This window comes from Chrysochloris asiatica, unplaced genomic scaffold (assembly GCF_000296735.1).
Source record: "Chrysochloris asiatica unplaced genomic scaffold, ChrAsi1.0 scaffold00094, whole genome shotgun sequence".
Lineage (NCBI taxonomy): Eukaryota > Metazoa > Chordata > Mammalia > Afrosoricida > Chrysochloridae > Chrysochloris > Chrysochloris asiatica.
The window spans coordinates 5,592,837-5,619,468 of record NW_006408612.1 but is presented as its reverse complement, the minus strand read 5'-3'; the positions used below and the strand labels follow the sequence as shown (position 1 = coordinate 5,619,468).

At 41.4% G+C, this 26,632-nt stretch overlaps 1 protein-coding gene across 1 annotated transcript in view; it reads left to right on the top strand.

Moving 5' to 3' along the window:
- Positions 1–26,632, top strand: part of WIPF1 (WAS/WASL interacting protein family, member 1) — a 162,032-nt gene that overhangs the window by 85,061 nt on the left and 50,339 nt on the right. The window lies entirely within an intron of this gene.

Sequence of the window (26,632 nt, the reverse complement as noted above, 5' to 3'; positions counted from 1 at the left end):
GTGCAGTCAGTTCCAACTCATAGCGACCTTACATATGTTTTTGAGGCTATAAATCTTTACAGGAGCAGAATGCCTCATCTTTCTCCCGCAGAACAGCTGGTAGTTTTGAACTGCTGACCCTGAGGTTCACAGCCTGACTCGTAACCCCTATGCTACCAGAGCTCCAACCAGCATTAGGAGAATCTAAATAAATTTTGATGTAGAATATCAATCCGTCATTAAAAAACACATTTTAAAAGAACACAGTGGCATGAGATGATGACAAAAACTAAATGTAAAACTACATGCATTCTATTCCTAATTTTTTAAAAGTCCACACACATATAAAGACTAGAAGGCAATATTCTGAAAAGTTAACAGCATATATTTCTACCCAGTAGGATTCTAGAGTTGTGAAAATTGAATGAGTTAATAAGTGTAAAATTGCCTGGAACACATAGTGTTGTTGTTAAGTGCATAAAGTCATCACATGGTAACTCTAAGCCCAACAGAATGAAACACTGCCTGGTTCTGAGCCATCCTCACGATCATGGTTACACTTGAGCCCATTGCTATTGCCACTGTGCCAGTCCATCTCGTTGGGGGTTTTTCTCTTTTCTGATGACTTTCCACTTTAGCAAGCATGATGTCCTTTAGTAGGGACTGGTCCCTTCTGATAACATGTCTGAAGTATGAGAGATGAAACCTTGCAATCTTTGCTTCTAAGGAGCATTCTGGTTGTAGTTCTTCCAACATAGATTTGTTTGTTCTTCTAGCAGTCCATGGTACTTCTAACACCATAACTCACATGCATCAGTTCTTCTCTGGTCTTTCTTATTCATTGTCCAATTTTCACATGCATATTAGACTATTGAAGGACTTTTGGTAGCATGTTGTTGTTGTTGTTGTCAGGTGCCATCGAGTCGGAACCGACTCATAGCGACCCCATGCACAGCAGAACGAAACAATGCTCGATCCTGGGCCAACCTCACCACCGCTGCCACCCCCGAGTCCATCAATGATGCCACCTGGCCGATCCATCTCGTTGGAGGTCTTCCTCTTTTTCTCTGACCCTCCACCCTACCCAGCATGACATCCTTCTCCAACGATTGTTTCCTCCGGACTACATGTCCAAAGTAGGAGAGACGAAGCTTAGCCATCCTGGCCTCCAAGGAGCACTCTGGCTGCACTTCTTCCAAAACAGATCTATTGGTTCTCTTGGCAGTCCATGGCACCCTCAGTATTCTCCTCCAACACCACAACTCAAAGGCATCAATTCTTCTACGATCCCCCTTATTCACTGTCCAGCTCTCGCATCCATATGAGGCTATTGAAAACACAATGGCCTGGGTCAGGCGCACCCTAGTCCTCAAGCTGACATCTCTGCTCTTCAATACTTTAAAAAGTTGGTAGCATAGTGGTTACAAATTGGGCTGCTAACTTCAGGGTCAGCAGTTCGAAACTACCAGCTGTTTCTCTGGAGAAAAATGAGGCATTCTGCTCTAGTAAAGATTTACAGCCTTAGAAACCCTGTACAGGGTCACTATGAGTCGGAATCGACTCCACGCACATAACAACAACAACATGAGATGATTGAAAATACCATGGCTTGGGTCAGGCTCACCTTAATCCTAAAACTGACGTCTTTATTCTTGAATACTTTAAAGAGGACTTGTGCAGCAGATTTACCTAATGCAATATATCGTTTGATTTCTTGACTGCTGCTTGACTGAGTGTTGATAGTGGATCCAAGCAAAATGAAGTCTTCGGCAACTTCAGTCTTTTCTCCATTTATCATGATGTTATTTACTGGCCCAGTGGTGAGGATTTTTGTTTTCTTTACATTGAGGTTCAACCCATATAAAGGCTGTTGTCTATGATCTTCATCAGTCAGCTCTTTGAACACATAGTAAGAGCTCAATAATGGCACCGTGGTTAAAGTGCTTAATAGTTCCAACCTACCAGCAGCTCCACAGAAGAAAAGACCTGGCCTCTTCCATAAATATTACTTTAGGGAACCTTAGGGGTCCTGATGTGGTGCTGTAGGATAAACCCTGGGCTGCTAACTACAAGGTTGCTAGTGGTTCAACCCCACCAACCACTCCTTGGTAACCCTATACAGGGTCACTATGAGTCGGAACAGACTCGACTAACAATGACAGAAAACCCTACAGGGCAGTTCTACTCTGTCTTACAGGGTTGCTGTGAGCGGGAATTGACTTTATGGTACACAACAATAATTATTAATACTATTATTATTATTAGGATTATTAGAGACCAGGATGCAATTTGGGTACCTGAAAAACCATTGCGTTCCCAGGTGATGGCTGGTCTCCTCTTCGATGCCCTCCAGTTAACTGGCTCAGCCATTCCCTTTTGCCTCTTTTGTGTTCTGGAGTGCTACTACTAACTGACTTCCCCTTTCCATGGTCCCCAGCCCTATTTCTGCAACGAGGTGGAATCTGAATAGCCGTGTGAGTTATTGCCTTCTGTTGGGACGGTTTTTCCTGCTCTCATAGCGTGCTGCCCGCCAGCCTGAGGACTGGCCACCCTTGGGCTGGGGTGGGCCCTGCTGCACTTAGAAGAGGAGTCTTAAGTGCTTGTCAGGTACAAAGAAGTTCTCGTACTTAGGGAATTTTAAGTCATTCTAAAAAGAGAACTTGTAGAATAGAGAAGATGGGGGAAAAACATTAACCATGCTGAAGTTGACCTTTGGCATTTTCCATCTAACATACCAATTAATGTAGTTACTGTCAAAATCCACAGAGGAAGCTAGATGACTAAGAGCTGTGGAAATGAAATGAAACCTCAGAAGCCTTTGTTGAACCTCTGCCTTGCTCGGCAATGTCTTGTCCACCTTTGCATCAGTTCACATGACAACTTGCCTACTTTCTGGTGTCCTCATTCAATTCTTGCCATGCTGTGGACCAGCCATGGTGCATAAACTATGCATAGAGATGCTTGAGGGCCTTCTAATTATTTTCTTCACCTGACCGAGAGACCTTGGCAAAGTTCACTCTAGTAGAGGACGTTGATGTCATGTGATAACACATTCATGGATGTTGCTCCGTTCTCTTGCGGTCGCTGCCACAGACCCACATCTGCTCATCACCCCTGTGTCCTCCAGGGGATCAGACCAGCAACATTTCACTCTAAGTCTACTCACTCCCACTTTCGGGCTGCACTGGTATCTGATTCAAGTCAGACAGAAAGTACTATTTGCTCTGATGCCTGTAGCTCAGCACAAAGCAGACAGCAGGAAATGGGCAGATGAATGTTTGGGGGTCTGTGCTCACAGACTTCACAAGCTCGTACTCTTTTTGAGCCACCTTTCTTTTCCAGATGCTTCTATGATTTGGTATTTCTCCTGGCCAGAGACTAGCACTGGAAACACTGAACAGAAGCATTCTATCCCTTATTACTCAATGTGTTTTTTCCAGAATAGCCAGAGATTATGTTGAGTTTTATGAGCCACAGAGGATTGCTGACTGGTGTACCACCTAGAACGACAAATGGCAAAAACGGCAGAGCTTGGCACTGCCCTCTGAGTCTGCCCAGGAGCGAATTTCTGCGGCTGAGACAGAATCCCTGCTGCCGGTGCCCAGCTTAAGTATTCTGACCAGCACTTGAAGGAAAAGGAAAAACATCATTGAGAACATTGTTAATTGTCTCCATATGTGAACTGGGCCTGAAATGTTTGAACTAAAAAAATCTCACTACCCGGTTGAAGGTTAATGACACATGTTTCTGATATTCAAGTTCAATCACTCTTTTCTGTCTCTCCTGCAAAAAAAAAAAAAAGTAAAGTAAAATAAATGCAGAGTCTTCATCTATGAAATGGATTTCCTGAGATAACCAGAACCAAAGGACTCTTTGAACTTCCTTGCCCCTGTTAGCGACGAAGACCTCAAAAATATTAATACAATACTAAGAATGGCAAAAAAAGGAGTTTAAAGACTTTTGCTGTGATAGCTCAAGATCTCAAATTAAAGTTGTTTTAAAATAACAATTAAAGTCCTAAAGTCTTTACTAAAGTTTGGGTAGCGATCTCCGCCAGTTCTCTCAGAAAAGTGGAAACTTTTACAGAAAATTCCAAAAGATTTTCAAAACCAGTGACATGGATCTTTGTCTCTGATGTTTCACTTAATTTGAAGAATATTTTTAAATTAAATGATCAAAAATGAGAGATTTACTTTTGGTCATTTTCAAGATAGTCCTGTAAGGAGAAGAACGCTGTGGAAGCAGACCCCATGGAAAGGCATCAGCAATGAAGAGACAGTGTGCTGGAGGCCCAGAATTAGCTTCTGACCTAGGAGTGGCTTCAGAAAGGACCATCAGTCTTGCCATTCCAAGAGCGGGAAAGGATCCACCTCTATCGTGGAGGGAAACATGCAGAATCTTACTATACATACCTGACTCTTTCTGAAGCCGTGGGGGCTGCGCATTTTTTCTCTTACTCTGTCTTGCCCCCAGGATGGATAACCTTGCCATTTGCTCTCCTTTGGTTCAGAACAAAATCCCTGGATAGTTTTCCTTCATGTGTATGTGTCGCATTGGCCAAGGTAAACTTAGCTGAGCTATTTGTTTCCTCTGAGCCATATACAAATGCTTTTTGAACTGTCTTTGCGTTTGTGGGATTTTGTTTTCTTGGTATCAGCACACCACTTCCTCTAAGCCATTACTTTTAAACGTTTTGCAGAGGGAGCTATTCCTACTGGCCGCCAGCCTAGCCAAGCAATGTGATGATTGAGGGATGGCAGCAGCACTTCATGAGCATATTTCATGTTTTTGCATGACTTCATGAAATGATTTTTCATCCACTAATTCTGGCATACGAGGAGGGTGGGCTGTCATCTGAGGTCACCAGGAGAAAAGTTCATCTTGTTAATGTTAGGTGCTGGCTTTCACATTTGAATGATACTCAGTGTTGATGACAAAATTATGTCCTCAGATGCCTCTTGGCCTGCCTTCTCTTTCTGAGAATTCCATAGAACGCTTTTGAATGTAGATTTCTAACTTAATGTTTGGTATCTGATCAGTTTTGGAACTGTCGAGGTTGCATTAAAGTCATGTTTGCTGTTGTGCTGAACTTTCCTTTTATTAGATTTTAATATTTTGGGCATGAACTACCTTTGGATGGAGTCCTGGTGTGGCGCTATGAGTTAATGCGCTGGACTGCAAAGTTTATTTGAACCTCTAAGTCGGCGGTTCAAGCTCACCAGTCGCTCCTTTCAAACCCTACACAGGGTCATTATGGGTCAGAACCGACTTGATAGCACTTAACAACAACAGTAATACCTTTGAATACTTTTAAACTTTGATATGCATAGTGCTTTTACTCACATGTTTTATAAATATAACTTCCTTTTCCATAAATTTCTTAAGTTGTAAGAGTTCATAGTATCTGCAGAGTAAGACTTTAAGTGGTTTTATACTTATGCTAAGAAAAAAAGAAAGTTGACATTTAAAAAATAGAACCATAGTAAGTTTATAGTGATTTTTATATTCTTAGATGTATGCAATTTAAAAACTAATTTGAATCCTATCAAATTCTGATTTTATAGTCTTAACAATAGAATTGCTACTTTTGATAGGAGTGGGGACTTGTACGTAAGAAACAAAATCACTGAGCTGACACAGTCGTTTTGTGGACTTTATTTTTTTGTAAAAGCATAAATTCTAGTAAATCAGTAATTTGTTGTTGCTGTTAAGTGCTGTTGAGTCGGTTCCGACCCATAGTGACCAAGGAGCAGCTAGTAAATTTGAACCGCCGACCTTTAAGTCCAGTGTTTTCCCTATAACGCCACACCAGGACTCCCAAACAGTTAACAGGTATTACGTATCTCCCTGAGTAAGGCGTCTTGGTAGCATAATGGGTTATTAGTTGGGCCACTAATCACAAAGTCAGCAGTGTAAATCTTCCAGCTGCTCTGAGGGAGAAAGATGAGGCTTTCTGATCTTGTAAAAACATTTTTAAAACAGCATTTTTCAGACTAATTATATACATGTCATGCTGTTGTTAAGTGCTATCTAGCCAGGTCTAACTCATCGGGACCCTGCGTAGGGTATCCGAGGAGCGACTGGTAAGTCTGAACCACTGACCCTGCAACCCAAAACGACCTTGCAATCCGGTGCCTCTCCCACAGAGGACTCTACATACATGTCACTGATGGTCTTTAACACATGCAGAGTAGATGAGATGTTGATACTGCTTTCCAGGGATTAAGTTTCTGCATGTTATTATATTGATAAATAGTTTTGAGAGACTATCATCTTTTTGAAGAAGTCCTGTGTGGCACTGTAGGATAAACACTGGACTGCTAACCACAAGGTTGGCAGTTCAAACCCACTACCTGCTCCGTGGGAGAAAGATGAGGCTTTCTGCTGCACCCGTAAAGATTTACAGCCTCAAAAACCCTATACACAGGGTTGCTGATTCTGAGAGTGGGTTAGTGATCTCTTTTTCTGAAAAACTCTTAGCTCTATTTTCAAGATATGAAGGAGAAAAAGCAGTAGAACAAAACTTATATTGGTGTTTTCACTATGAAAAGAGAATTATGGAAGACATTGCTAGTGAAGAATTTCATAAATGTATTTCTACCAACAGAGGAAGAAGGAGAGTCAGGAATCGGATGAGGATATGGAATATATGGACAATTCCCTTCATGAACAACTGCTTCCTTTGCCATGTTTTGATCAGAGATTTTGTATACGAATTCTGGTCAAAAGGGGAAAACACAGAACAGAATTACAAATTTTTATGGACTTCACACTTTATGGAGCCATGAAGTTAAGTGAACCCTGAACTATTGCCCTAAGATAATCTTCAAACCTTAAACCAAAAATGCCCCCTTGAAGTCTTACTAAAAACTAAAACCAAACAATAATGTAGTTTCAGGTAGTAAAAAATATATATATATATCTGCCTTGAGTATTGTATCTTTTAAGAACTCTGGTGGTTGTGTGCCGTGGAGTCAGTTCTGGCTAATAGCAATCTTGTATAGGGTTTCCAAGGCTGTAAATCTTTACAGAAGTAGAAAGCTTCATCTTTCTCCCTCGTAGCGACCAATAGATTTGAACTGCTGACCTTGCGGTTAGCCCAACTTGTTACCCACCAGACTACCAGGGACCCTAAGAACTATATGTATATGGGATCAATTTGGCAAGAATAACTCAAAAAGTTAAATAACCATCTTTGTTGTTGTTGTTAACCACTGTGGAGTTGGTTCCAACTCATAGCGACCCTCAATATGATTTCCGAGGAACGGCTGGTGGATTTGAACCAGTGACCTTGACATTGCAGTCCAGTGCTTATCCTATAGCGCCACACCAGGACTTCATATAGGTATCTTTGTTGTTGTTGTTGTTGTTAAGTGCTGTCGAGTCAATTCTGACCCATAGCAACCCTGTATAGGATTTCCAAAGAGCAGCTGGTGAGCTTGAACCACCAATCTTGCAGTTCAAACGACTTTGCAGTCTGGCGCATTACAACTTTGCAGTCTGGTGCATTAACCCACAACACCACACCAGGACTCCCATAGATAGGTGTCTTCTTGTTGTTGTTAAGTACCATAGAGTTGGTTCCGACTCATAGCGACCTTGTACAGGGTTTCCGAAGCTGTAAATCTTTATGGGATTAGAAAGCCTCATCTTTCTCCCGTGGAGCAGCTGGTAGTTTTGAACTGCTGACCTTGAGGATAGCAGCCCGATTTGTAAACACTACACTACCAGAGCTCCTTAGATATGTGTCTTGTTGTTGTTGTTGTTGTGTGCCGTTGAGTCGGTTCCAACCCATAGTGACCATGTATAGGGTTTCCAAGGAGCTGCTGGTGAGCTTGAACCACCAACCTTGCAGTTCAAATGGCTTTGCAGTCTGGCTCATTAACTCACAGTGCCACACCAGGACTCCAGGTAGGTGACTTAGGGGCAGTTGATTTGTGCTAATTGGGGAGGAACAACTAAGAAAAGGAAGGTAAGAATGTTTACACCCATGGAAGAATGGAAACAATGTCACTGAATGGTACACAAGAAACTATTGAATTGGTGCATGTTTTGCTGTTTATAATATTCTCAACACCAGCAAAATATTTGTGTTGTTTTTTTTTTTTTAAAGAAGAAGAACTGTGCCTCCACAAGGTATTTTTCATTAGGTAGGAATAAATTTGGGTTAAATGGAAAGTTCTGTATACAGAAGTCTTTGTACTTTGGAAAATAAGATTTCATGTTGATGATCTTCACAGTTTTTCCATGAATTCCTTGCCAACGAGAGCTGGGTAGTCAGAATGTTTTCTGTGTGGTATTCAATTCGCTGAGCTTTATTTGACTGCTGGCACCAATACCTTTCCCGTCAGTGGACCATCATCTTGTGGCCACTGAACTTGGTGATGATGATAGGACGGGTGGTTTTGTTTTCTCACTTGCTCAGAGAAATCAGATCTTGTCTCTGGACTGTTTTCTGCCAGTTCATTTTGTGCCACCTCGAATACACTCCCAGGGTGTTACTGTTCTCTTTGTTCAGTCCTCAACCATACAGTAAAACAGCCTTGAAAATAAGTACTGCCTTTCCCTTCCCATTTGGGTCACATGACCCCAGAGAGCTTCTGGACAGCGAACGGAAGAGAATGCCTGCTCTCTGGAGGGGAGGGTTTCAGGACCAGTCCTCCTCCTGCATCCGTAACTCACCTGTAGAGGGTAGGGAGTGGCTGCAGCCTTCTCCAGATTAAATGAAAATAAGGCCGTGAGAATGAAAGCAATCGATTCTTCTTTACTTACCGTAGCTTTTAGGATAAATTTTATATTTAAGATGTTTGTGGAGTTTTTTTTATTCTTCTGGATTTGTGTGCAATAAAATTAATATTTGAAATGGCACAAAAATGCAGAGATGTTAGTGAATGAGAATGAAACCAGGACAAATTGAATACAAAAGCTGGACAAAATAAAATTGAAAGCTAGTTTAGAGGAGGGAGCCCTGGTGGCATGCATAGTGGCTAAGTGTATGGCTCCTAATCAAAAGGTTAGTAGTTAAAACCCATAAGCTGCTCCAATTAACTGGCTTCCTTAAAAATGTGTTGTTGTTCAGCGCCGTCAACACGGTTCCAATCCATAGCGACCCAGATAGGGTTTCATAGGAGCAGCTGGTGAACTTGAACCACCGACTTTGTGGTTCAAACTGACTTTGCAATCCAGCACATTAACCCACAGTGCCACACCAGGACTCCTCCTTAAAGATTACAGCTTAGGTAACCCTATGGGGCAGTTCACTCTGTCCTATAGCCTTGCTGCGCGTCAGAAATAACTCAAAGGCAAGGGATTTTTTCTAATCGTTGTTGTTAGGTGCTTACAACTAATAAAAATGGAGTCTCCATATCTGATATTAAGTAATAAGTTCTTCATTTACACATCACATTGAATTATTCCTTTGTAAACAAAGAGCCACTTTACCAACTTTATTTCTTCCTTTGTCGCCTTCTCTTTCAGTCTTGTCCCTCCTTCCCCAAACCATCCTTGTGCCCTCCTTTACCAAGTAGCAATAATTAGGAAGAAATAATGACAGCTAAAGATCCCTACTAACCTGAACGTTGGCAGTATGAATCCACCCAGCGGCACTGTGGAAGAAAGTCCTGGTGATCTGCTTCTGTAAGGACCACAGCCTAGCACATACAGATCAGTTCTGATCTGTAACACATGGAGTTACAATGAGTCAGATTGACTCAAGGCAGTGATTTTTGTTTGTTTGCTTAAGCGCTTGGCTACTAACTGAAAGGTTGGTGGTTTGAACCTACCCAGAGACATCTTGGATGAAAGCCTTGGCGGTCTGCTTCTGAAAGATCGCAGCCATGAAGATCCTATGGAGTGCCATTTAATAGGCAGAATCGACTCAGTGGCAACTGAGTTTGGTCTTTTTGGTTTAATGATAGCTAGCTCTGTTCAGTTGTCAGTGTGTTTGGGCACTTCACCTCAAAGCATCTGCCATCTACATGTGGTGAACATCTTCTCAAGTCTAGGAGTAAGAACCATAGAAAGTAAGGAATATTTCTGTCTGGGATATTTACTCTGAAGAAATCGGTGGCCCAGAGACCAGAGGATGTTATTCCTGCCGGGTCTCTGGGTAAATCATTAAGGAGTTGCTTTGAATGATCTGTCCTCAGAGATACACTTTTATTGCCTTGTTTTCTATCAGAAGAAAAAAATCCAAATAGAGTTTGTATTTCCAAATGTATTTGTGTAATGGCTAATAAAGATGATGGAGATAAAGGAAGCTCCATCAGTCTAAATTACTCTTTAGTTCCTGGAAACTCTGGTCTTATGATAGAATAAGATGACTCAGGGTCATAATGGGTATTTTTTATACTTAAGATTTTAGGGATTTACAGAGTCTTCACATGTGTAACATAAATCAAGCCTCTATTATTTTGCCTTTGAAGCAGGAAGAACTGGGGTTACATGCGCCTAGAAATCCTGGGTCTTCCCTCCAACATGATACGGGAACATTTCCTAGAAAATGGTGAGAATTCTCAGGTTGCAGCATCACACAAAACTAACCAGAGCTGTAGCCTCAGACCATGCTTTAGAGACAGTCCTGATTTGTAAACACTCACAAAAGACCCTCTGCTAGTCACCTAGCCCTTGCTGGTTAGAACATTGTATTTTGTTTACCAAAAAAAAAGTTATGGAGCTTTTAAGTAATCCTTAGTGTCAAAACTGGAGGAAAAAGGAAAAACTAAAACCTTGTGATTGAAAAAACAAACTAACAAAAAAAGAGGACCCAGATAACAGAGAAAGCTGTCCTCTTATGGAGAAGACAATATACATGTAAAACATTGCCAGCCTCACTAATAATCAAAGAAATGAAAATCAAAACAGCTCAAATGATTTGTCACATATCAAATTGGCACAGATTTTGAAAAGTGATAATAGCACATGTTGAAAAGAAATGGTGCCAGTAGGAATTAGAATTGCTAAAATTTGAGAAAGCAATTTAACAGCACTATCAAGATCCTTAAAACAAACAAGAAACATTGTTTATATCTTCTATTTCAGTCATTGTACTCTGATAAATTTGCCTTTAAGGAAATAGTCTGAAATGACTACAAACATTTTGATACAAGATTTAGATGCAAGTAAGTTGCATCTACTAGGATTATTACAAATCCTCATACTAGGATTTGTAATAATGAAATTGGGCTCAATTTAAATGCCTAGCAAAGAAAATTATTTACGTAAGTAGTATGAAATTCATAAAATGAAATATGCATCTATTAAAATGATATTGGAGTCCCTGTGTGGCTCGGTAGGATAACCAACCAGTGGACTGCAAGTTTGGTTTGAACTGAAAGGTCGACTGTTCAAAACCAGCCAATCCTTGGAAGCCCTATACAAGGTTGTTGTGCATTGGACCGACTCAACAACACTTAATGACAACAACAACAAGATTGTATGTGAATAATATGAGTGTATGTGAAAAAGAAAAATATAAAATTATATAGTATGAGTGCATTGTAAATACACAGAGAAAGAGAGAAGGGGAAAAACATACTGGAAAGAAATATCAAAATGTTAGTTTATTTTCTCTGGATACCCATGAATGATTAAAAAAATTATATTAGCTATATTTTTAAAACTTTCCCATGTCTGTATTTTTTTTTAATAAGAGAAAAAGGACTTTAAAAATAGGAAGTAAACTATGAAAAATGAGAGAAAAAAAACTTAAGGAAGTTAACCCCAGAACAGTGTAACGCTCTATGAGGTGTGTCTCTCCAACCAAATGTCTTTTTTTCATTTCAACAACGTGACCACTGATTCACCATCATTTGGGTTAGCAACTCCCTTCTTTCTTTCTCTCTGACCCTGGTTGCTATCAGGAGCACGTGTGGATCCTGAGTAGAGTTAAGGGAAAGTTTAGGACTAGCCTGGTGATAAGGTACCAGCTATTAATGAACTCTTCCTCATCCTCTTCTTGCCATCACCTCAAAGTTCTTTCCTTTGATGACTTTGCACTGAAGTTTTATTTCACTCACATTATTAATTAAAGAACTTACGGTGTGGTGCTCCAAGATCAGCAGTGAACTTGGAACTTACAAGGTCGGTGGTTCAAACCCACCAGCTGCTCCTCGGAAACTCTATACAGGGTCGGTATGAGTCAGAATTGACTCAACGGCACTAAACAACTCCATTAACTGAAAGGGCTCTTGTGGACTGGTCTAGCAATGTACCATCAAGTATATTTGTTGGTAAATAGTTTTCAGATCGAAATTACTAACTTCTGAAGGACTTTGGAACCCTATACATTTGCATTAGGGTTGTGGCAGTGATCTTTATGAGGCTGTTCTGTATAAGCATGTCAGACTCAGTATAAGATCATAAGAGCTGGTCCTGAATCAACACCCACACTACATTAAAAATAAACAAAACTGTTGCTGTCAGGTTAATTCCAACTCATGGTGACCCCACTGGGCACAAAGATTGCCAGACATTTTTTCCTGTGGTGCCACTAGGTGGGTTTGAATCACCAACCTTTGAGTTAATGGTTAAACGTAAACCACAAGAACGGAGGATAAATTCATTTTCCTTTTACCATATGGTCTCAGATATGAATGTAAATTCTGTGAGGGTGGACGATTTGACTGTTTTGTTCAACTCCAGCACCTAAAACACTACTTGGCACATGCTTGTTGAATGACTACTATGCATATGAGTCTCTAGTGGTGTTTAGTTAACATTGTAGTTGAAGATACAAATAGGGTGAACACATGAAACTATCATACAAAGTATTTTTACTTCAAGAAAGTAGTCTATAGTTTTGTGTGTTCTTCTTTTTGGTTAGAGAAGAAGGGCAAGGTCAAAAGGACAAAAAGCAGGGATGCTAATTTGCAAGAAGCCCTGGTGTGGCACTGTAGATCAGCACTGGGCTGTGAACCACAAGGTCAGTGGTTCAAACTCACCAGTCGCTCCTTAGAAACCCTATACAGGGTTGCTAAGGGTCGGAACCGACTCAACGGCACTTAACAACAATCTGGAACAAGGAAACTGTGTTGGCAGGGGGGCAGGCAAAGTGGAGGAATTGTTGACGGAGGTGGAAGCTACGCTAACAGGTTAACCTTAGCCACCGTGCCCAGACATGGATTTATTTCACCCAAAAGTCAAGACTAGCACTCGGTTAGGTTTTGTTTAATTGGTCTTGCTGCTGCTGTGTTTTTGTTTCTTTTAAATGGTAGTGGGATTGAAGGAGGAAGAGACTCTGGCAGGCCTTTTTTTTCTTTTCTTAATTTGTCCTTGTATCTCCCTAGAATGTCCTATATAACATAAACCATAGGTAGTTTTTAAACCTCAATTCTTTGTGGTTTATCATTCTCAAACTATTCAATATTTAAATGTGGTCATGGAGCTGTTTATCACATAAACGACGAACTCCTGTCAGAATGGATCTGAAACAATGAATGGGTTCAGAATTTGAATTAAGCAGCTTCTGTGTAACAGGAGGACAGAGTCCTTTGGTCAGCACTAAGGGACAAGAAAAAGGAAAAAAGGACACTTCCAAAGTGGTGGTGCAGTCACCGTGTGATCCAGACATCTTCTGAGTTGAGGGAATTTACAGGCCTATGTTCCAGTAGGGAAGCATTTTTAGTGCTTCAACTTTGAACTGATAGGTTATCCATCTCAATAGAGACAACTTGGAAGTTGTTTTCCAAGTCTGTTTTCCCAGTCAGTCACTTAGAGAAGCTAGAGCAGCCAAGTGGGAAGGGGAATTACTTGGAGTCGCAAAATCAGCTAGGAATCTGAGGTCATTCAAATAGAACAAACTCTGTTTCAGCCAAGCCACTGAGAAAAGCAGGATCTGCTAAGAAGCAGAAGAAAGCATCCCCTGGAGCTTCTGTGAGGTTTTTGAAGTTTCCTCCCAGAATGGTAGGTGGGAAGCTGTGGTGGTTCAGCCTCCAGAAGCAGTGGGTGGCTCTCCACCTTGTCTGTCCACCAGATCCCACTTTTGTTGTTGTTAGGTTCCATCAAGTTGGTATCAACTCCTAGTAACTCTATGCATAACAGAACGAAACCCTGCTCAATCCTGGGCCAGCCTCACAATCGTTGCTGTTGGGGCCCATGGTTACCATCACTGTGTCTTGCTCTTTTTTGCTGACTTTCTGTTTTATCAAGCATGATGTCTTTCTCCAGGGACTGGTCCCTCCTGACAACATGTCCAAAGTACGTGAGATGAAGTTATAATATTTTCTAATTATTACTTCAAAATCATCAATAAACTTCATAAATAAAATAATCTGAACTCACATACAAAAAAAATCAACGTAAACTTTATTTGTAATTAAAAAGAAAACTAAAAGGAAAATAATTTATTATAAACCAAATTTCAGTTTGTAAGTGGTCAGATGCAACTCATTAGAAAACAACAGAGTAATCAAGTGGTTTGTATCTATACATAGAATACACAGGATTACCGAGACTGTGGCAGCCATACCTTCAGACTTAGTCAAATAAGAGTTAGAGACTTAGATGTCATAAGTGGCCATGTTGTTGGACCCATGAATATCTAAAAGGACTAAACAAAATAAAGTACTTCACTGATATCACAGTACTTAATTGATTTCACTGGAAATTTCAGAACATAGTAAAACAGTGCAAATGTTACTTTGAGTTTTTATGTAAAATGAAGGCATCCCTAGAGGACCGCCCATTATTGTATCAAATAGAAATGTACCCGTTTCCTGTCCACTGTCAGAGTGATTTGGGTCCACATTTCCCAGGTACCAGCTGCATCAGCCACACCTGGCTTTCACAGTCAGAGGGCCCATGGGAGTCATGGGTTACTTAGCCCTTCCTGTAGTGTGACATCAGGACTAAAGTCAGAGCACCCACAGGAAGTACTTCAGTATCCACATGGTTCTGCCTTGAAGTGGGATACTCCCAGTGACCACATTGCTGGAGAGACATCTGAATAAGGAACAAGATGACTTTTGCCCCAGCCCACAAATAATGGTAAAGACCCCATCCTGGGCCTCAGACCTAGCAACCAAGAGGAACTCACAGCCATGTACAAGTCCAGAACGTCTCCCCATGAGCACAAGTGTGTGTGTGGCAAGATGTGGAAATGGGATTTTCAATCAGTTTGCTTTGGGTTAAGAAGCCCCTCTAAACCTCACGTGGGTTTTCTCCTGGGGAATTGGATGTTGACAACCAACTGGGAGATTTTTGCTTTTAATTAAATCATGAAAGAGAAGATAAGTGCTTCCAAAAGAAACATGAATAGTCTCTACATGTGAAAAGAAAGCATTTTACCCCCAACGAAATGGGGTTAGCGATGTTCCAGCCTCAGCATTTTGTTTGGGAGATTTTGCTGTACATGTCTCCTCCCTGTCAAACTGTCAGTCTGGGGAGACAAATTCTCACAGTCTGGCCTCAGCACCCAGGGCTCTAGGTGTCTGCTGTGTAGTGGGGGTAAGATACAGATTTATTGACTATGAGTGTGTAAACCCCGGATAGTTCTGGAGTCTCTTTTTATCCCTTGCCTGGATGTCATTTCCCCATTTCTCTGTTCAAACTCACCATTTTCTAAAATAAATAAGAGATCCTGAAAGGAAAGCTGACGACTGCATTGGACTGCTAACCCTGAGGTCAGTGGTTTAAACCCACCAGCCGCTCCTAAGGAGAAAAGATGAGGCTGTTTGCTCCTGTAAAGATTTACAGTCTTGGAAACCCTATACCGGATCAGTATGAGTCAGAATGGTGAGGTGGGGTGGGGTGGGGGGTGGAGTCATATCCCTGATGCTGGCCAATAGCCTTCCTTGAGAGAGTGAATTGTTGAATAGGGCTTCCCCATGTCCTTTTAAACGACTGCCCTACTTCACTGCTTGTCAGATAGGAGCAAGAGTATTCTGGGTCTTTTTATAAGAGGAATTCCAGCATATTCCTGCTCTAACCTGGCCTCTCCTCAGCTAGATCTAAGCATGTGGCAGCAAAATCATAACCCCACATTCAGTGAAGGATGAAACTAAACCCACAGCTGAGAGCCTTTAAAATGCACTCACAAATATTTCTTGACTACCTGCTAGATGTCAGATACTGTTCCGGGCAGCTAGGGAGACAACAGTGAACAAGACAAAGTCCTAGCTAATGGGAAGAGCAGGGCATAGAAAAGGGGCCTTCAAAAAGCCTCTAGTAAAATCCCATTCTCTTTTAGTTCCATTTCTCCACAGACTTTTAAAAATCTCTTTCATATAAATAATGTATAATATGAGCCGGGAGTGGAGTGGCTCTATACAATAAACACTGGACAGAGAACCACAAGGTCGGTGGTTCGTACCCACTAACTGTTCTACAGGAGAAAGATGAGGCTTTGTACTCCCATGAAGATTTAAAAGCCTAGGAAACCCTATACAGGGTCACTATGAGTCAGAACTGACTGGATGGCGCTTACCAATAACAACATAACATTAGTGGAATGAAGAGAGTGAGCCACATGAATATTCAAGAAAAGTGTCCTTGGAAGAGGGAAGAGCGAGCGTAAAGGTCCTAGGCAGGGATTTAGAGGAAAAGAAAAAGGCGAAAAGGTCCTTGAAGTAGAGAATGAAAAGATCACTGTCAGATTACAGAGGGCCTTGCCGGCCATGGAAGGACTTTAGATTTTACTGGATAGCCACTAAAGATTTTGAGCCATGAATTTCTTCTGAACCCTCCACAGTGCTCAGGTATTACATACTACTGAGGACTGGTAGGTCTTGGCTGAGGATTGTTAACTCCAAGACTCTAGAAAGGATAAGTCAACTTAGGTCTTTAATCCTACTGGACACCAACTCCAAGAAAACCTAGTCAAGAGATGGCTCCAAACAAAATAAACTCTGGTAGCCCAAAACAAGTCATCTAGGCATCCTGCTGGGAGAAAGTTGAGTAGGACAGAGTCCTGTCCCCTCAGGCTTAACAGGAGCTGTGTTGTGCAGGACGGCAGTGACAATTGAGCCCTTGGAATGCTGCCCGTAGTGAACACCAGTGTTTAACATCTCATTAATATTTACAATTTTTGATTACATGTGTTGTTGGTGATGGTGATGTGCCGGGGAGTCTCTTCTAACTCTTAGCAACCCTGTATAGGGTTCCTGAGGCTGTAATCTTTACGGGAGCCGAAAGCCTCATCCGTCTCCTGTGGAACAGATGGTAGTTTTTAACTGCTGACCTTGAGGTTAGGAGCCCGACACATAACTACTTCACTATCAGAGATCCTTAAAGTATTGTGTTATATAAAATAAATTATTTACAATTTCAACTCTTTTCCCTAATATTTTTAATTTGACTACTAGAAAGTATGGAGTCCTGGTGTAGTGCTGTAGGATAAGCACTGAACTACTAACTGCAAGGTTGGCAGTTCAAACCCACCGTCTGCTCCTCAGAAACCCTATCTATACAGGGTCAGTTCCAACTCATAACGACCCTGTACAGATATGGTTTCCTAGGAGCGGCAGGTGAGCTGGAATCACAGAGCATTGACATTCAGCACGTTAATCCATAGCATTCTAGAAAGTATAAAGGTACACATGTCTCACCTTATATGTGTACTGGATAATGTTCATCTAGAAAGTGGGCTGCTTGCTTTTGTCTCTTGGTGGTTGCTTGGAATGTTGCTTTTTGGTTGTTTTTGTTGCCAGTCTTAGTGGGTCTCTGATTTTGAGAGTTGTAATGCTCAAGAACTACTTGGGTTCTGAACTGTTTTAAGGAAGCCTTTCTCCATCTCCATCACACTTCACTCAAGAGCCAAAGAGATCGGTTTGAGAACTAAAAGATAACTTCTGATAGCCCTGCGGTTTGAGCAGATTTATAATAAAGTGAGCAGCCTTCTTTACCAGTCTCTAGAGGATGAAAAAGGGAGTGAGCTACAAGTCATTTTTATTTTATTTTTCACTTTTTTACGATGAAGAACTTCAATTTATGAAATTTATGAAAAGCATAACAAATTGCCATGTACTCATTACCCAGCTTCAAGATGATCATCTCCTGGCCAGCTTTGCTTCGTTTCTATTCCTACCCAATGCCCCACTCTTGTATATATGTTTTGTACATCTTATTGTGGTAAAATATGTAGAACATGAAATTTGCCATTTTAACCATTTTAAGTGTATATTTCAGGGGCATCAATTACATTCACAATGTTGTGCAGCCATCATCACTGTTTCCAAAACTTTTTTATCACCCTACAGTGGGATGGAAGGAGCTCTGGTAGTGTAGTGAGTCAGGCTGCTAACTTTAAGGTCAGCAGTTTGAAACTACCAGCTGTTCTATGGGAGAAAGATGAGGCTTTCTGTTCCCGTAAAGATGTACAGCCTGGGAAACTCTGTACAGGGTCGCTATGAGTCTCAACCGTCTCCCTGGCACACAGCCACTACCACTGTAGTGAGATAGCTCTGGAGAGCCCAAGACTCAATAGGTGTGATGTAACTAGCAATTTATTATTATCACATAACAAGGATTGCCAGGTTCCTAGTCCAGGAAAGCCTGCAACAGCCTTCACCCAAGCTTAAATCAGCCAGTTGCACATTTTAGGGTTAATTATATTCAACAGTCACTTCTGGTACAAATTCCTCTATCGGTTAAGAAGTTTTGTATTGCCAGTGATAGAAAACCTGACCTTACTAGCTTAAGCAAAGCAGAGAATTTATTTTCTAGTGTAAATAAAAGCCCCGAAATAGGTCTAGTTTCAGGTACAGGTTGATTCATGGCTCAAACAGCAACATCAGTTCTTGGTTTCCCTCCATCTCACCATCTCCCCACTGATTGGTCTCTGTTTTATGAGGTCGAAGGATGAGTGTAGCAATTCCAGTTCCTACATCCTCACTGGTCACAGATTCCGTTCTGGCCTCTGAACCACAGGTTTCTTTGATTCTGATGAGGTTACAGGCGACCCTAAAAATCTCCAGGAGCCAAATGAATGCAAAGCTCTGATGGGCCAGCCCTGAATCACACTGTCTTCCTATCTGGAGTGAGGGTGAATTTTTCTGGACATATATGGTCTGAGAATGATGGAACAATGATTCTTCAAACAAAAATTAAAGAATAGAATGAAATGCACATAGGTCAGTGGAACCAATTGAGAACCCAGATGTAAATCCATCCACCCACCTACACTCAATTGATTTTTGACAAAGGACCCAAACATTAAATGGGGAAGAGACAGTCTCTTCAACAAACAAGTAGTGCTGGCAAAGCTGAAAATCTATTTGCAGAAAAATCAAACAGGACCCATATTTCTCACAATATACAAAAACGAGCTCAATGTGTATTAAAGGCCTAAATGTAAAATCTACAACTATAAAGATCATCAATGAAAAATTAGGGACAAATTTAGGAAATCTGATACATGCCATAAATACATTATCAAACATAACTGAAAACACACCTACAGCAGAAGACAACATAAGTGACTGGGATCTCCTAAAGATTATACACTTGTGTGCATCAAGATTTCACCAAAAGAATAAGGGAAGAACTCTGAGACTGGGAAAAACTTTCTAGGACATATCAGACAAGGGACTGCTCTCTAAAATCTATAGATAACTTCAACACATCAACAAGAAGACAAATAATTCAATTTAAAAATGGTCAGAAGTCATGAACAGGCACTTCACCAAAGAAGACATTCAGTTGGCCAAAAAACATGAAGAAATGCTCATAATCATTAGCCTTGTTGTTGTTGTTATGTGCCGTGGAGTCGGTTCCCACTCATAGCGACCCTGTACAGGGTTTCCGAGGCTGTAAATCTTTATGGGAGCAGAAAGCCTCATCTTTCTCCTGCAGAACAGCTGGTAGTTTTGAACTGCTGACCTTAAGGTTCGCAGCCCGATTCGTAACCACTACGCTACCAGAGCTCATTAGCCTTAGAGAGATGCAAATCAGAACAGCAGTGAGAGATCATCTTCCCCCAGTATTAAGCAAAGTTTAAAAAAAAGAAACAACAAATGGTATAGAGAGTGTGGAGAATATGGGACCATCCTACACTGCTGGTGGGACTGTAAAATGGTGCAACCACTGTAGAAACAGTATGGCATTTTTCTCAGAAGTTTGGAAATAGAAATACCGTACCACCCAGCAATCTCTCTACTTGGTATACATCCTCAAGAAAGAAGAACCATGACACGAATACATATTTGCACACCCATATTCATTGCAGCATTATTCACAGTAACAAAGATCCCCATCAGCAGAGGCATGGTTGAGCCAACTTTGGTACATACACACAATGGAGAATTATACACCATTGAAGAATAATGATGATTCTACAAAACACTGCATAACATGGAACCTGAAGGACATTATGCTGAGTGAAAGTAGTCGATTGCAAAGGGACCGATACTGTATGAGGCCACTACTGTAAAAAGTCAAGATAACGTTTTCATGCTATAATAAACATTCTGTGATGGTCACCAGGGGTGGGAAGGAAGGAAAAAATTATTCACTGGGTAGAGTGTAGACTTGTGCTAACTTGGTAACAGGGAAGGCAGTTAAAAAGAAAGTGGGGAAAAATCAGAGGACCTCCTTATAAGGAGACAGAATAGATGCTGAACGACCAAAATGCAGGGAAGTATATTTACAGCCTCGGAAACCCTGTGCAGGGTCACTATGCTTAACAACAACATATTGCCAAGTTGTCCCCTAAGTAAGATTATCCCAATTTCTATTGACAGGAAATGGAATGCTACAAAATTGATTTTTAATTTCTCTGAGTTTCCAAGATTTAAACTGTGGTTGATGTAAATGTACTGACAATTATGTGAAGGAGAGGAGTATTCCTTTATTTCTGCTCGTTTAAATCATGTAACTCCCATTTTTTAGCATTTTGAAAAAATTCCTTTCTTAATACATGTGGTCCTTTAATTTTGTAATGTTTCTTTTTCCCCAAAAAAAGGCTATGAGAAGGGCATTTTACTACCTAAGGTACAGATTGAGGAAAATATGGTAGTATATAACATCTTTCTGTTACCAGGGCAAATACTACACTATACCAGGTCGTCATGGAAACACAATTTGAAAAACCAGGATGATTAAAAACTAGCATTCCCATATTTTATATGTGTCACTGTTGCCCTGATTCAGTCGTGTTGATTTGGGGCCACTGCAGGAGCCATGTTGGCTCGATTCTTTATGGCTTTTCTGAACGAGCACTGCATTGTTGTTTGGTAACCCTCTGCCTATTCTTGGTGTTTTGTTTTGTTTTTCTTTTTCCGTTCTTATTAGTATGGAGGTTTCTTTCCCTGATTGTTCTGAGAGCCTGTTGATGACTGTTTTACTCCATCATTAGCTCAGATTGAGCTATGTAGTGCAGGAGATAATATGCATTTAAAATTCTCTTTGAAATTCAGAACTGTGATTCTTTTTATGCACAACATATTTTCAGTCCACTTATCTTTGGCTTCCGATGATAGTAACAGCCACAATAAGAAAAAGCGACTTAACATTTACAAGTTAACAACTTGTATGTTGTCAAGTCAGTTCCAACCTTGGATCAGGTTTCTTAGAGTGACAGCTGGTTTTGAACTACCGACCTTGTGGTTACAGGCCAGTGCCTTGTCCTGCACCACTGTTGACATTGTTGTTGTTAAGTGCCGTTGAGTTGGTTCCGACCCAATGACCCTGATAGGGTTTCTGAGGAGTAGCTGGTGGATTTGAACTGATTCCAAGTCCATTGCTGATCCTAATAATTTAATGAATTTGCACATGTTGTCTTATTCGATACTTACTGAAGTCCAGTTGTGATAGTTGTTGTTGTTAAGTGTTGTCAGGTTCGCCTCATAGTGACTCTGTATAGGGTTTCTGAGGCTTAAATCTTTGCTGGAACAGAAAGTCTCATGTTTTTTTCTGTGAGAGTTTAAAATCAGGCACACTTTTAAATCAATTTTTCTAAGATTTGCAACTCTCAAATCCCCATTTTTGAGATAACCTTGACTTATTCTCACACCTCTTCTCCCTTCCAGGTTGCTAAACTTTATTGAAAAAAATCAGGAAACTCTAGTTGATGTCACCATGAATTTATGCTGTATCAAAGGGGGTGCAGTTAAACCGTCAACTACTATGCTATTCAGACTCACCCAGAGACACCTTGGAAGACAGACATTGTAACTTGCTTCCAAGAGGTCGCAGCCTTAAAAGTCTCATAGAGCAGTTCTACTCTGCACACAGGGGGTTGCTGTGAATTGGAATCCATGACATCTAACAACAGTTAATACCCACAAGGAGCTTTTCTTGTGCTCTCTATCCACATCCTATTAGCATTTTCCATCTAGCAGCTGCTACCTATATTTATTAGCAAACATTCTAATGCCTCCTATTTCCTAATCCAACCTTCCATCCTTAGAGATGAAGTTATCTTCTGCTGTACAGAAAAGATTAGAGTCTTCTGACATAAATTCCTTCAGCGTCTCCCCTCCACATTACAGCCTTTGTCTTTACGCCTCTTCCTTCTGCCTTTTCTTGTGCTTATAGAAAGAAGCTGGATGGAACTCCCTTTCTGAGCCTATCATGAGGTTTAAAACAAAGTAATAACACATAAGGGAGGAGACCAACTGTGTGGTTGTCAGCTGTATGATGTGGCCAGGTCACTAAATCGTGCTGCCCCCCATATTTCCTCATCTGTAAATGATGGTTTGGGATTCTGATCTCTGTAGTTTCTTCCAGCGTCTACATTCTATATCTTAAGAATGTTGCTATTAGAAAAGCTGACACTGATCTGGAAACAGAAGACAGACGTTTACACCCAACACCTGTGTCTCAGTTACCCATTACTGTTATCACAGAAATAATTAATATAAAAAATTAATAAACAGAAATTAATTCTCTCACAGTTTCAGAGGCTGAAAGTCCAAATTCAGGGCGCTGACTCTTGGGATGACTTTCTTTCCTTATTGGCTCTGGAAGAAGGTCCTTGTTCCATGGGTCTTTGGCAGTTTTCATATGTAGCCTCTACTGTCCCCCGTTTCTGCTTCTTTAGTTTGCTCATTTTATATCTCAAAAGAGGTTGATTCAAGACATAGCCTACACTAATACTGTTCATTAGCATAATAAGGAAAACCCATTCCCAACTGGGATGTGGTTAGGGCATAAGAGTTAGGATTTCCAACACATAGTTCGGAGGGATCAAATCCATAATAACCACGTTTCTTCCTTTGTAGAGGGTAGTTCCCAAGACTACGCAGCAGCAAGGTTGGAACTCTCAGCTTCCTCAGGATCTCTCTCGGGTCCCGTCTCCATCTTCCCAAGCCTTATTTCCCTTATCTCCTTATTTCTTCCCCTACCTTTTCAATGGCCTTGTTGGCTTATTTTGAACTTTCTTAACTCGGTGTCCAATCTCCCACTGCAATAAGTCACCTGACGATATCTGCATGTGGGTTAGAGGTCTCACCCACCCATCTATGGCATCCCTCCTCTGAAAAAGTTCTCTTTAATAGCTTTTGGCAAAAGGGCTTAAGTTAATCTTGCTATTCCTTACTTACTAATTCAGGGGGAACAAGCTGAATCTCCCAGAGGAATGCCATGCTGTGTCAGAATTGGTAAGACAGACTGATTTTCTGTTCCATTCACCAAACAGTACTTATGAAGCACCCGTGAGACTGTTGTAGGTGCTGAGGTGACAATGATAACCAAGAAAGACTGGGTCCTGCTGTCGTAGAGCTTGCGTCCCAGAGGAGCGAGACAAGAAAATTAAATAAGCTAGTGGCATATGCTATGGATAAAAGAAAACAGAAGAAGAGTGGGGACGAGGGTGGGTCTCTGTCAGACGGCATCTGAAAAGTGAGTGAAAAGCCAGCCCATTGTTGTTGCGTCGATTCTGACTCATAGTGAGACGGGAGAGGGGACTAGATCTGCCCTAGAGGCTTTCCGTGAATATCAGTCTTCACAGAAACACAGTGCTACGTCTTTCTATCATGGAGGAGCTGATGGGTTTGAATCTCCCAACTTTGGGTTAGCAGATGAGAACTTAACAACTGCTCCACTATGGCGCCTTCCACAAAATGAGTTGTTGTTGTTGATAAGTACCATCGAGTCAGTTCTGACTCACAGTGACCCTGAGGAGCAGCTGGTGGGTTTGAACTTCTGACCTTGTGGTTAGCAGTCATGGCTTCTCCTACAGCATCACAACAGGACTCCAAAGAATGAGTTGTCGCTAAGTGCTGTCTCGAGTTGGTTCCAACTCATAGCGAGCGTCTGTAGGATTTCTGAAGAGAGGCTGGTAGTTTTGAACCACCAGCCTTGTAATTAGCAGTCCAGGGCTTATCCTGCAGCAACACACCCAGAAATGCATGTTCCAGGCAGGAGGGCTTGCAAGTGTAGAGCTTCAGAGAGGCAGATGAGCTTGGTGCATGTAAGGAACAGAAAGAGGACTGGGAGATAAATTGGCAAAAGGGAGTGTTGTTTGAGATGATGTCAGAGGGCTAGGGAGGAGTTAAATGTGTGAGTCTTTGGGGCATTGGCAAATAATTTGGACTTTGTTTTTCAAGTAAGGAGCCCTGGTGGAGGTGTGCGATAAGCGTTGAACTGCTTTCTCTGTAAGGTTGGCGGTTCAAACCCACCATCTGCTCCACGGAAGAAAGATGAGGCAGTCTGCTCCTGTAAAGATTTAGTCTTGGAAACCCTGTATAGGGTCACTATGAGCTGGGATCGAGTTACTGCGGTTTTTTGTTATTTTTCTGAAGTGCAATGAGAACCCATTGTAGGGTTTGAAGCAGGGGCGGAGTGTTATTCTGTGGTACATAGCAGACACCTCAGAACTCTGTCCAGAGTGACTGCATTTACAAGTCTTCATTAAAGATGGAACAGGACCCAAACGAAACAATGACTCCCTCATGTTTCTCAGCCTTCTAAGCACCATGCTCCCTTCTACTTCAACTTTCCCCTAAGTGTGGGACTACTTGTGAACTGTGTGTGTGTGGATTGTATGTGAGTGCTTTACTTAGAGAATATAAAGAAATCGTCATATTGCCCATGTTAGACTTCCCCAAAGACTCACTCACACATGGGCTTGGTAGTTTATCCAAGACCCTTTTTACCTGAGGGTTGACGGAGGGGTGAGTGGATGATAGTTGCAGGCCTCCCTCACTGTCCAGCCCCACACCTGCATGCATTTTATCACAAACATGAATTGAGTGTCTCTCGGACGCCAGGCCCTGCATGAGGCAAGGAAGATGAAGTCCCTGCCTTCAAGTGGCTATTGATACAGCAGGTGACTCTTGGTCACTAATCCTTGGAAACGCTACTTGTGGACATTCTGCCCATGCCCAAGTCCTAGCGTCCTAGAGTTCCACTGGCACAAATGATTTAGTACTCGACGACTACTTAAGTTGGTGGATTGAACCCACTCAGAGGCACCTTGAAAGACAGGTCTGGTGATCTGCTCTGGAAAGGTCACAGCTTTGAAAGCCCTACTCTGCACACATGGGTTGCCATGAGTTGGACCTGACTTGATGGCAATGAACAACAACAACCTGGCATCATGAAACTCAGCCTATACAGTTAGGCTGCTATTTCAAAGAATTTAGAGTTTGAAAAAAACCTTGTTAAATGCCATAGAGTCGGTTCCAACTCATAGGGACCCTGGATAGGGTTTTTGAGGCATGGCTGCTGGGTTTGAACCACCAACTTTGTGGTTAGCAATCCAGCTTATCCTACAGCACCATACCAGGCCTCCTTATACATTACTGCCAGTACTGATATTTGGGTACTACTGTCCTAAACATTGTAGGCGATAATACATCCCCAGCCCCACCCACTAAATCCTCCATGCATCTCCCCCATTACCACTCCTTGTCCCCCAACTAAAAATAACTGCATATTCAACAGCCGCCTAAAATGAGAACCACTGGTATATCCCAGTCCTATCGCTTTATGGGTTAGGGAATGTTAGGAAATCTGTGGTCTTTTCAAGTCTCTTTCCTCTGAGCCCAACAGAATCAGGAAGCAGTGTTCAAATTTTACAGTGAAGTTAGTATCTGAAATATTCCTCTGTTTCCTCTTCTTTCAAGTTGTACTGTTTTCTACAATTTACATTGGAAATGTTACAAATTTAAGTCAGAATCTTTCAGATGGGTCAGAAGAAAATTTGAAGCATTTTCATACGTAACTCAAGGTTTTAATGTTTGCTACAGTTGTGAGGATGGCAGGGCCTGCAGAATTTCATTGTGTTGTACATGGGGGTCACCATGAGCTGCAACTAATCCAAAGCACGTAACAATATTTTCTACATGTTGTTGTTGTTGTTAAGTACCGTGGAGTCGGTTCCGACTCATAGCAACCCTGCACAGGATTTCCGAGGCTGTAAATCATTACGGGAGCAGAATGCCTCATTTTTCTCCTGCAGAACCGCTGGTAGTTTCGAACTGCTGACCTTGAGGTTGGCAGCCCGACTCGTAACCATTACGCTACCAAAGGCCCTTTCTACATACTTCCTATTAAAACCATCCACCTCATAGAGTTTCTGAATAATGGTTAGAATCTGGCTGTCTTTGTTCTGCCCTCATTACCTCTGTAATTTTGTCAAGAGTCTTCTTAGGAGAGTTCTCGTCTCATTATGTGCAGAGGACAGAAAACTAACCTTTTGACCTAGAAATCTCTGGATCTTCAGGTGATTTGAGCTGCAGATCATTTGTCCTTACTTCAGCACCAGAACCACATT